Consider the following 12962-nt stretch of genomic DNA (forward strand, 5'->3'; position numbering starts at 1 on the left):
ACAAAATCCAGTCTCAACTTCAACAGAAATTAGACATTGAGCAAATGCTACTCTTCCAATTTCATTCGATATAACGTCGTTGCAATAGTTACGTGCAATGCTCTATGAGCAGTATCTCACAATGGTTTTAATATTAGTATAGAATTTAATCGGTTATTCTCCTTTCAGTGCTCCATGAAAGGCGATACGAAGTTCAATGGTCATGAAGTAATGATTGCTGTTAGAAGATAAATATCAATCTAGCTCAGTCATAAGGAATGTGTTACGGCCTTGAGTTACATTCATACGTTACTGCCGCAGAGAGAACAGGCATTTATCTAGAACAGATTCCAATCATTTGAAGCGTTTCGCAAAGCTAGAAATCGCAGTTTATAAAAATCCTAATTCCACTGCAACTTCGTTAACTGTGAAGTGATCTCCACTGTTTTTACAACGTTCAGCGTGCAATATCATTTTGATTGTATCTGAAAAATGGAGGAAATTTCGTATACGTAGGTTAATTTGTCACGTTTAGAATTTCTGATAAGAACAGTTCATTAATAATGACAGTTTTCTTTTCACTCACGTTTAAATTGTCGTATGTCCCTAACGGCAAAAACCACAAACTTCCATGTTTGTCGACTTTCTACCACATGTTTTCTACCGCATGCTACGTAGCGGAACCATACCGGCAAGTTTAATGTTTCAAACAATTTTGATTCATAATAATGCATGTAGATATCAGACAGTCTTTAGTCCCATCCTGGCTGATATCTACATGCATTATTATGAATCAAAATTGTTTGAAACTTCAAAATTCAGAGTATGGTTCCGCTACGTAGACTCTGTTTGAACTCTGTTTAAGGTAATAAAGAGGCTTTTACTCTGTTTGAAGGTAATAAAGATGTTTTAAATAAGGTTCTTTCAACAATGAATTCTATTGATCACAGTTCGCTTTTGAACACTGTTCTATTCAGTTCACTTTTGAACTTGAGACTTGCAATTCTCTTCCGTTTCTCGACATTCTGGTCACACGTAACACATCCAACTTCAGTACTACGGTTTACCGTAAACCTTCATCGGTTTGCCTTCCACCACACTTTAAATCATGTCATCCGACTAAACAAAAGTTAGCTTCATTTTATTCCTATGTTTTCCGTGCTCTTCAAGTTTGCTCCTCCAAACTAGCCCTTGATGAAGAACTAAATTATTTAAAAGCAATAGCTATTGACAGGGGCTTTTCCCCCAGCATTATTAATCAAGCACTTAAAAACTTCTCATCTCAGCACACTAAAAGCCACACTCTTATTTTAGGAGATTATAAAAATTCTGTTGCCATTCCTTTCTTTCCATCAATTAGCTATAACGTTGCACATATTTTGCAGAAATTTAACTTTCGGGTCGTTTATTCTCCCATCAATAAAATTCCGATTTCCATACTCAAGGACCCCGTTCCGGATATAAATACCCCATGAATTTGGGGTATTTATAGGATTCCTTGCTAGTGTGGTTTAATTTACATTGGCCAAACTAAGAGAGCCTTAAAATTTCGCGTCAAGGAACATGAGGCATATGTTAGAAAAAAGGAAACGCAGAAGTCTTCTGTTGTCCAACATTTGTTCTTCCGGAAATCACATATTCAATTTTTCTGCTGCCAAAATTATTCAAAAAACATCTTTCATTGGAGAACTGGATTTTCTAGAGGCATTTCACATTCAAAAAAATATTTCTGTTCTAGTTAATGATCCTAATTCCAATCCATCTTTGCCTTCGGCCTTTAAAGAATTATGTTTTAGTTCTGGTTTCATCAACAGATGGCGACATTAGCTTATTTTCTGTTCAGGCTTTCTTATCTTATCTGATCATTATATCCTATGTAGCTCATTTGCGCTTTTGCAGCTGAAGATGGTGGTTCGGTAAAACCATCGAATCAAGTCCTTTGAAAATTTGAAAATATAACCCTGATTTTTGTTGTTTGACTTTTGAATTAGTATTCAGGAGATAGTCCCATAAGCATTTATTGGACGTTGTAGGATATTTTAGAAAGATTATGAGATTCATACACAAATCGCATTATGCTCTTCAGACATTAAAATCTGAGAAATCTGCATATGCAATAGTACCAATAATTTAACGCAATCTAACGGTTCGATGTGACTGCATATCAAGATGTAACTTCATTTTTTATAAAATAAGTTTAGTTTTTTGATTGGATTATTATTCTACACTTGTTTACGTATGAATGTATAGGATTTCAGTTATAAATTATTCTACACCTGTATTTCAATGTAATTTCGTATGTGCTGTGCTGTACGATCATTTTAAAAACACTTGGCTTCGTTATAATGCATAATTAAATAAATCCTTTTACTAATAACTCTTAAAATGTAATCTTAATTGAATCACAAATTATGTCATGATAAATACTAATAATTTGTTTTAATTAACAATAAGGTAATTAAATAATAATATCCTCCGGTGTGATTTGAATCAAATATAAAAGCAAGCATTTGCGCTAAGCTTTCATTTTAAAATTAAAATTCAATATGCAAAATATTTAAATATTATGTAATTTAAAGGAATATTTTATTCACTATCCGAGTAGTTGATACAGCAATCAAATGTTTAAATAAACTATTACAAAGATTGTCAGAGAATAAAGCATGCAGGTTTTGCTTTAAAAACTACAAAACTTCGGCGTTAAGCTCCTCAAAAATAAACGAATTTCGCTTTAAAATTTTAAAATTAAAAGTCTCATGATATATAAATCTTCATGTACATTCTAAGACATGCAAACTGGTGAGCCCAGGAAAATTAATTCGATTTAAACGGAACTTTGTATAGACCTTTCGATCAAAGATGTCAATGACTAAACATAACATCAACGTTAAATCACACAGAATAAGGTTTCTTTAATTGCTTAGGGAAAGTTACAAGCAGTGAACTAGATATCATCAGAGGTACAAAAGAACTGCTTGAGAAAATGCAGCCAGCAACTACAAATAAATTCTTGATAAATATCCTTTACAACTGTGTCTGTTCTCGAAAACGACAGACGTATATTTAGTCTTAATTGGCTTTGGAATCCAAAAGTAGAATTGGCTTTGGCTAAATTAGACGTACTCAGTAATTACAAAATGTAAGATTAACGATCGAAAATTATTCGTTTTCTGCGAACTTTACTTGAATTCCGAAAATTTCAGAAAACTTTCCAAATTTAGAGATTTTTAAATTCGTTAGTTAACACTTATAGGCTTTATTTTACTTTTCTAACAGTTATCTTTAATATATAACAAACGCTTACTTTACTTTCTTATTTTCCATCTACGGCTCCTACCAGAACGAGTTTTCAGGATTATATTTTATGTAAATGAGGTAGAAGTAAGTATTTAGATTGAAGTCTAGGTCACTGCACAGGAAGAGCTGGTAGTACGTGTCTGCCTTCTGGCCCCGTTCTTGATACTAGGCGAATCTTACTGCTATTCGGCAGCATTGTTACGTGCCTGTTAGTATCAACCGGTGATATTAAATAAGGGACAATTAATTAGTTGATTCTGTGCAGTTTCGGCTGGTTTTCATTTATTTCGTATTAGATTAATTTATTTTATATCTTGAGTTAAAACCCAAGTGAAGGCTTACTGTAAGCCTGAGAAGGGTCCGTCTGTTCTTACTTGAGTTGGCATAAAGGGTAAATTATATCCTTCCTTGTACTTGTCATTTGTTAAATTTTCATTGTCGTGAAGTCATTTTCAGTCCACATACATTATTGTACTGATGTCATCATAACTTTTTGGTTCATCCATCTGAATATCTTCTTTTAAATCATAATTTAAGACAGCAGTTTTAATGGTCACGTCAAATAAATTAAGTTTTCTAACACTATAATCACAAGAATAAATTGTGAACCAGGGGTACTAATAACAGATAAATAGGTATTGCGGTGTTCTACGCTCTCTTTTTGCATAAAATCGTAGGCAACAACATGAGCTATTCGTACTATGTACCGTCTCGTGTTTTTTTTTTTTTTTTTTTTTTTTTTTTTTTTTTGTAAAACCCATTTATATGAAACTGAACATTCTCCAGGTGATAGGGGCTCTAAATTCCAAACATCACTGGCCTTCCTCCTCTGCATTACTTCATTCATGGCTTTCTTCCACAAGATTTTCTCACCATTTGCTCTGTTCATCATATGACAATATTTATTTATTAGCGAGAGTGAAACGCTCATACTTTTGGTCCAGGTTATCTTCTTGCAGAAATTTCATTTATACTTACTCATTAACTCGCATATTTACATTACATACACCTTTGGCATGATGTTCTTCTCTATCTTCGCTGTCATTGCCTTCGTTTCCTGTTTCAAGAGAATTAAAACTCTCGTAAAAAATCTTTTTATCATCAATTTTCGACTTATCTTCATTAAATTTGAAGTTTCTGTATACCCTGTACTTTTGGTAACAGAATGCATTGAGCTACACATACTCCAATACAAATTATCTAAACAACATATTCTTTGCATCTAGTTTCTTTCTTTAGGCACCAGGATATAAGCCTCATATAAGCGACTATTTTTCGCATCAGGATCTTTACCATTCTTCAAGCTATAAAGGATAATGTTCTCGATAAAACTATTAGAAATTCTAATACAAAGATTAGCTGTGGCTGTTACGGCAACTTCTCAGAGGTGTTTTAGGAATTTTGATTCAAAACGTAACCCTTTCCGGCACGCTACCTTTTAAAGTTGGATTTTGGATAAAAAAAAAAGAAGGTAGGCAGTCTAATTAAGCCTAGAGGAGTACACAAGTAAAATTTTGTGAAGATAGCACTTATCGTTTTAATTCTGTGGGTGTGCCCAAAGCGGGCACACTGATTGAATAGAGCTTCGAAAAGAGTGCTGAAACGAGCATTCTTGTCAATGAACTGACCGATGGAATGCGAAGAAACAAAAAATACAGACTCTCAGTTGTCCTATATTATCAGGGAGCCCGGTCTGGGCTCACCTAGGGTTCGCCGTTTGATTTTAGACAAGATTTCAAGGTAAAAATTTAAAACTAATATAGAATAATGAGATTAGCATACAGCTAAAAATAACATAGAAATTTCTTTTCAAACAATTCCTTTCATACTCTAAAAAATCTAGAAGATTTCTTTGAAAAATGAAGGTCTTAAAACACTAACCATGGCTAAAATATATGGACTGGTTTGTGTTGAGCTGCCATCTACTATAAATAAAGAAAGTTTAGAGTAACCTATAGTAACCTATAAATCATTTTTCATTCAATTTTCCTGTGCGTACAGAAGGAAAGTTTTAGGTGTGTCCAGTCCGGACACACTATGCAGCAAAGGGTTAAAACCCGCTCTTTCACCAGCAGTTTTCTCCTAGCTCTTTAAACACCATTTAAAGAACTGGATCAACTATAACGCCAAGTTTAGTAGAAAAGTTAATTAGCTCACTACTTAAGTACCCTTAAGCACTGTCACCTTTAATTTTACTTCCCGAAGTATTTGAATTTAGGAAAGACGTCAGCTCACCTACGACGTTCTCTTTTCATTTTTAGTAAGCGAACTTCAGTACAACGTAGATACCTATCTCTTATAGTCATGAAATGGCACTCACCTGCCTATGTAATTGATGCAATTAGGCCACATACGTTTGTAGATATCATACCAAATCTATTTAACCACTGGCTCTAATTCTCTAATCCTTGGTCCCTTTCCCATTTGGCGACAGAAGTGCAGACTTCATAAAATGATTCCGAACATGGAAGTATCAGATACTTGAATCTAAGACTGGGAGAATAATTAAGTCTACGCTACCACAAATCAATATCACTGTTTTTCTGCTAATAACAACTGTGATTATCATAATATGACAGATCATAGTATGATGATACGGCAGTGATTATCATAATATCTAAAGCATGCGCTGTTGCTTTTGTTAACAAAAAATTACTTTTGATTCTAAAAATTACTTGAGAAACTGCAGCTTCCTTGTTTGCAACGAGTTTCATTTGCTGTTCATATCTAACAAGGAAAGAGCATGTTTGGGAATTGAATACCATAAATCACCACTTCCGACCGGGGTGCTAGCCATACGGAGTTTAGATGTCAACTCATCGGAAGATACTAAGGCTATGACAATAAGATTAAATCTGTTAAAATAACAAAATATAGCTTGGGAATTGTAAAAGTTGAGAGGATATTTTGATTTACAGAAGACGTTGAGCACGCATCACTTTGAACAATAACAGAAAGACAAAACTAACACAATTGTAGGAAAAACGTTAAATTGCAGCTTGGATGTTCTGCCAGACATATGACACACATCTTTCACATTTAAAGTAGATGAACCCAACGTATATTTCACATCTCCTGACTTAACATAAAAATGAAAAAAAAAAATCACTCCTTTCAGAAACACGTTTGAGAAGTAGTTGTGGTAACAATAATAAAGCTTTTAGAAGTTCTATCATATACCGCAAAAAATATATCTGAAGCTCGTGTCTCTTTCTGTTTAGTGGACAGTTTCTATTCCAAATATTTTGTAGTGTTCAGCTTTCCAAAATTTAAAACGCTAAACTTACTTCCTACACTGATTTGCCTCATGTCTTTTCTCTTTGCATATAAGATAGAAAATGCATACATATAAGAAAGAAAGTAATTTTTTTTTACTTATAGAATGTTCGGAATTATCGTTTGGTGAACGGTAACTGTTATTAACTTTTGGAACATGTAAAGGGCTTCTACATCCACAAAGTGAAACACTAAAAATCTAAACTCACACTAGGTTGAAATTCTAACGCAACCTTTACAGTCTCATACTCTTTACCTTAGAATTGATGTCAGAATATAAGCTGTAGTGTCCATCTCAATTGTTTCCACGCCAGAGAAAGGTAAACGCCCATCTAATTTCTTCATCTCATTGGGATTATGTCTCTTCGAAACATTACGAGTATATTTTATGATTGCCAAACGTTTTTCAGGAAGTATTTGATAACTGCTGATCAATCATTACAGATATACAGATATTAGAAGCTTAGAGGCTTTCTTTCATTAAACCACTACAAAAACTTTTGTTGAGTATGGTCTTTTCTTAAAAAAAAAAAAAAAAAAAAAAAAAAAAAAAAAATTTTGCAACAAATAGTGCTTTGAAACAACAATTCCAGATAGCAAAATTTGTTAAAAAGATACTTCCTGAAAAACGTTTGGCAATCATAAAATATACTAAGATCATTCAACAAACTGTTTTCTTGAACATGCTCTGCTGTTGAAGGTTTGTTTTCTTTAATTATGGCAAAGCACGCAAAGACTAGACAATGCGCCTAGAATGACTTTCTAACGGTAAGTGGCTCGTATCCACATTACACACGATGAAAATTGCCTGCTGTTGAAGTATAAGTAAGACATTTCTTGTACACTACAGAAGCGTCTTCAAACGAAACTTATATTATTATTTTAGTCAATACAAACATTCGTCCAAACGGTGCAGTGGTTAGGGGAGCCTATTACGGTATTAAAGGGCTCGGGTTCGAATCCCGAAGAAGACATGGATGTTTGTAAATATAATGTCAGTGCGCCATGACGGCACTCTATATATGTGGCGAGCCGAAAGTCCTCTCGTGTGGATTGCTGGGAGAGGAGAGGGGTGGGAGTACTCCAAATCCCCTTTCAGGATGCACTCCCTCAAAATTGGGGATGGAAAATAGAAATCTAACCTCTCTTTGGAGTAGGCTCTGGCAACCATTGTTCCATGGAATATGGGCAAGGCAACAACAACCACAAAAAGATGATACACACAAAATAATATGCATCATTAGTTAATGAAAAATGACGATACAGTAAAAATGACTATATGTAACCATTAAAAACTACGCAATTAACAAAAATCTTATCTGTGAAAACCATAAATCATTCTTGTTATTTAACAATTATAATTCGTGATTATAAATTTTGCAATTTGAAAAAAAAAATAATGTGTATCTTAATATTATATATTACGTGGTATAACACTGTGTGAATACCAATAAATGAAAATTAATATATTGTTTAATACAAAATATCAAAATATTATTTAATACAAAAAATCCACAACAATCCAAACATTAGCAATAGTTATTACAAAATTATTAGAGTCAAAAATAATATAATTTATTCTAATATTTCCACGTATTATATAACTTTGTAGTAAATATTTGATATTTAAATGCAGAAAATCCTGGTTTTAAACGTGAATATGTACTCGCAGAATTTTTGCTTTCATTTATCTAATTTGAGTTCTTTTCGAACTAAATATAACGTAATATAATTTTGGAACGTAAAGAAATAAACAGGCAAAGTAGATTGCACAAATGGGATTAATCTCAGAATCTAAAAATTTGTACGCTTTAGGGAAAGGAAAGTTACAGATCCCAAATATAAAGCACTTAAAACGGAGAATACCATTAAAGAATGCTATTACTAGAACTATAAATCTCTTAAAGAAAGCAGTGGAAAGTTTGAATTATAATTTATAACCTTTTAATTTTTATTTCCTGAGTTGCAGGAAAAGAGAATGAATTCAGTTGAAATGGATAATAATATATTTTCAGATCTAAACTGGATTAATAATAATAAGTGCAGATAGAATATATAATTTTTACGATTAAATGGGATTACATTTCTATGAAATCCTTGATCATTGATTAAAATAAGACAAAAATAACTTCCGTTTCCCTGATTTAGGAGCATGAGAATCTATGTGCGATTGCTTAGAGAACGAAAGAAAGTTTCCAATTCTATAAATATCGAGAAGACTGAATCAAAATTAGATACTTTTAGAAAGCCTAATATTATTGTAAAAGATTTTTACTAATCGTATAATTTTGCTCGTATTTAGAAGCTTTTTTACAGATGTTGTACTTCTAATATTTAAAGGCACCCAAACGATACAGTGACGGCAAATGTCTTTCCAAAGAATCCGGGTTCCAATGCAAGAGTACATGGATGTTTGTAAGCCAATAGTGTCTGTACGGCAAAGGTGCATTCAAAACATGCGAGGAGCAGAAACTCTTTTCGAGTGGTTATGGTAGAGGATGAGTGGCGGAAGACTATCGAACCATCCTCCAGGACAAGTGTTTCTCAAACTGTTAGTGCTGTGGGTTGGTTTTGAACTACAACATTTGTTATTTAATGTTCATATATATATATATAAACATTAAATAATTTAAACAAAGGAAAAGTTAAACTCAGAAAACCAACCAAAATTTAAGCGCTGTAAGCTACATTAAAGAGGCAAAATTTATTATACTCAGAACATAATCTCAGTAAATTTAAATATCGTATTCATTTTTAAAATAATGAATTGACAGAAAAATAAAAAAAATACCAATTCAAGTTATTAGAAAAAACAAACAATAATATGAGGGCTATTTCAAAATTTTTAGACAAATCATCGCTTTTAACAAAATTCGCACAAAAATTACCCCCAGCAGAAGAAACCTGCAAAAAATGATGGCCAAAGGATTTTAAATCTTCCGTCATATCTCCGTCAGAGTATGGTGCACCGAGGAACAGAAGAAGAAGGCCTGTCTCTGAACTGATGAATGTACATATGTGTACACAAAGATATATAGGCAGACAGATATAGATATAAAAGTATGTAAAATAAAATTCTATTAAGTTTATATTACTTAGATCTCCTGTTTAATTTAGTTAGTTATCCTTTTATCCTTTGCCCACAAGCGGCCGACCGGTAAAGTCGCTGAACAGTGGTACTCAGTTCGAGGTTCGAATCCCAGAAAACGGGCTGCTTGCATGGGCGTTCTCGTAGTCATCCTCATGTGTAACGTTTTACCTACGAGTTTCCGTTGGAAGGTTCTCCGCAAACGCATCTTTCTACTTAAGCAGATAGCTCTCGTGTGCTTTGCCGTACTCAAATAACGAAACAAGTTTTTCATCCTTCAAGGAATAACATACTTTAGAAATCTGTGTAAGTTCTGTCATTTTAAAATATGCCCTTATCATTTGATTTTTATATAAGGCTAATGACGCATGTTCTGACACAGAGCGTCAGCCTATAATAATAGTATTATAATTTGTACTAACACAGAGCTTCAGCTATAATTATATTAAAATTTTCCGGACATATATTATATGTACGGACATATATTGTGCCATTAAGCTTTCTATTTCTTTGCACTAGCTTAATCAACATATATTCACCCGAACTTGCGTAAAAGAATCCGAAAATATCGATATAAACATTGTACAAATATTAGGATATTTTTTATGCTGGAGACGTAAAAATTGAAAATGCTTTTACCGGGACGCGAGCTTGAACACTCGAATACGCACCGATTGTGCTAAACGTTACACTACGAAGACATGCTGGAAAAAGAAAGAAAATATTTTTCATGTTCCCCCTTTTAAAGGGCGACTGGGAATCGGGGCACCCAATCGCCAATCCTGGTGATGATGAATCGTAATCCACCACCTTTTAGTTCGGGGCCACATTAGACCGTTTGGAAGCAGGAGATGTGAAAAATGAGCCCTTGCCGGAACTCGAACCCAGACCTCTCGACTACGCGCCGAGTGCTAAACGTTACAGAACGAAGCCATGCTGAAAGGAAGGAGAAAGCACCTTATAACCTTTTTTTATCTGTATTGAAAAATTTTAATGCGATGGTGTAGACGCGTGATAGACGTACATAAAAATTCTGTGTTCTTTAATGTGTCTTTATTTGTTGCCAAAATATTCTTGAACGAAAATATGCAACAAAATTGGCGAAATTTGCATACCCTTTTATCTATACCCATATGCATTTTATAACTCATGAAAGAAAGATAAGCAGCGACATGTTATTCGAACAGTAAGTCTTCAAAAATATGCATAGAACACCGACTTAAAGATTAGGTTCATAATAATAGACTAATAGTATGTATTTTTGAAAATTTATGAAACTAAATCACAAGTATTTTGAAATGCCGTAAGTTTGCGGAAGTTTCTTATGCATACTGTTATTTTTTAAGGTTAAGACGATATAGAGTCTGGCTCTCTTGTTCAACATAAACTAGAATAGACCCTATGATGACCTGGAGAATTCTCGCACAGGCAATATTAAAACTACTGACTCAGACGAAGGGTAAAAATTACCCTTTACTAATTTCAACTTGTTAACAGAAAGGCACGGACTTCGTGCGTTACAAAGACAGAGTCAACTTGCGGTGGAAACTAAAACATAGAATATAATACAAGTCAAATCTGAAATAAATAGTGCAAGATCGCACTTAAGTTACGCAAAAGAGGTGGACTCACAGGAATCTAACCGGCGTGATACTAATCTGACAAGGCCAAGAGGTTTACTAGCGTGACCGCGAAATAACGAAACGTGCGCTTCGCTAGCGAAACACGCTCTGAATAAACTGAGATATTCACACGTTTAAATAAGCACTTTACTTAACTTTAAATTTACATCCTGGCGAGAGAATGTGAGAGGAAGTTGAGAAGTCTTGAATAGGTATCAAACTTAATATAAATTTGTTATGCAAAATGAGGAAAACCCTACAACGAGAACTAACTAAATAAATACGAGATTTAAGGGGTGATCGTAAATTAAAGTTAGGGTTTTGTTAGGCAAAGTATGTATATATATATATATTGATTGTTGCGTATTCTGTACATATATAGATATTTTTTGTGCAATTTTGTGTCAAGCTTGCATTTTTCTGTATAATGTAGCATGAAAATCTAGAGGAAGGATGTTCCTGCAAAATACGAATACAAGTGCATTTAACGTTGAATAAATGAATCTCTCACTAAAATGGTGAGATATCGCGAAGCTGGCCAACTTTTTGGTGACAAATGATTTCGCCAAATTTGGCAAGAAATCGCTAAAAGTCGACAAACTCGGAGACCACTTGGCGAAATTTTAGTCCGGTCCCTGTATTATTTCAAAAGGTACTGTAATTGAATAAATGTAATTGATCACTATAGTAGATGTAAAGGCCCTACTATAGCCCTACTAAGCCTAGATGCCTACCAGTAATTTCGAGAAGAAAAAAGTACTAGAAATATCTCGGTGGCCAGGGAAAACTATATAAGACTGGAGAGAGCATTGGCTTTCAGTTGTTCTTGCGAGTTGTTAGATCCCAGAGACTTCGAAGTATTGAAACTTTAGATGAATATTGATTGATGACTTTGATGAACATTGAAACTTAGAACGCCTTTTAGATGGTTTCGTTTTGCATTATGTTTAATGTTCTTAGTACCTTGAAGTGTAACTACTGATTATATTTTGTGATATTGTGAACAGTTCTGAGGCTATTTTTGTCGAAACTTCCAGAATACTGAAGTGCTTCTTTTGACAAAATAAATTTAATTTCAAGCTATCAATGGAGTTGTTTTCTTCAGTCTATTACGGACCCGTACGCACGCAAGACTTTTTGATGACAGAAGTGGAATTGAATGCCGGTGACAAGAGGGATGGTGAGCAACTAAGAAAACTAGTAACTGAGTTTGCTGAATTCCAAGAAAAGATTAATTGGGGTGTCAACTACGTCAAACAAGATATGAAAGCTAGCCAAGACGATATAAAATCTGCCCAAGAAGCGATAAAAGCTGAGCAAGATAAGACTGATGTTGCTCACGTAGAAATATAAAGAGAAATTACTGCCATTATAACTGAAAATTCGAACCTATAGAAAACGGTTAAAGACAGTGTTGGAGAAATTCCAGAAACAATGTCTGCATTGGAACAACAAATGGGGAAAAGAGTTTTTGACGTCCATCAACAAATGAATGGCAGATTTTCTGCATTAGCCAAACAAGTTGATACCTTAAGAATATTTGCAGCGATGGCAGGAAACAATCTGATTTTTTTTTTAAGTTTTACTCATGCCTTCTCCTCCTTCTCTACGGCTATCCACACACACAGGGAAAACCTTCTGGCAAGATGTATAATACACAATTTTCTATATTGGGGGACTCGAATGGATTGGATTCTCAA

The sequence above is a fragment of the Stegodyphus dumicola genome, chromosome 5 (genome assembly GCF_044657685.1).
Source record: "Stegodyphus dumicola isolate Sdum_Otavi_A_Nest chromosome 5, ASM4465768v1".
NCBI classification, from domain to species: Eukaryota; Metazoa; Arthropoda; class Arachnida; order Araneae; family Eresidae; genus Stegodyphus; species Stegodyphus dumicola.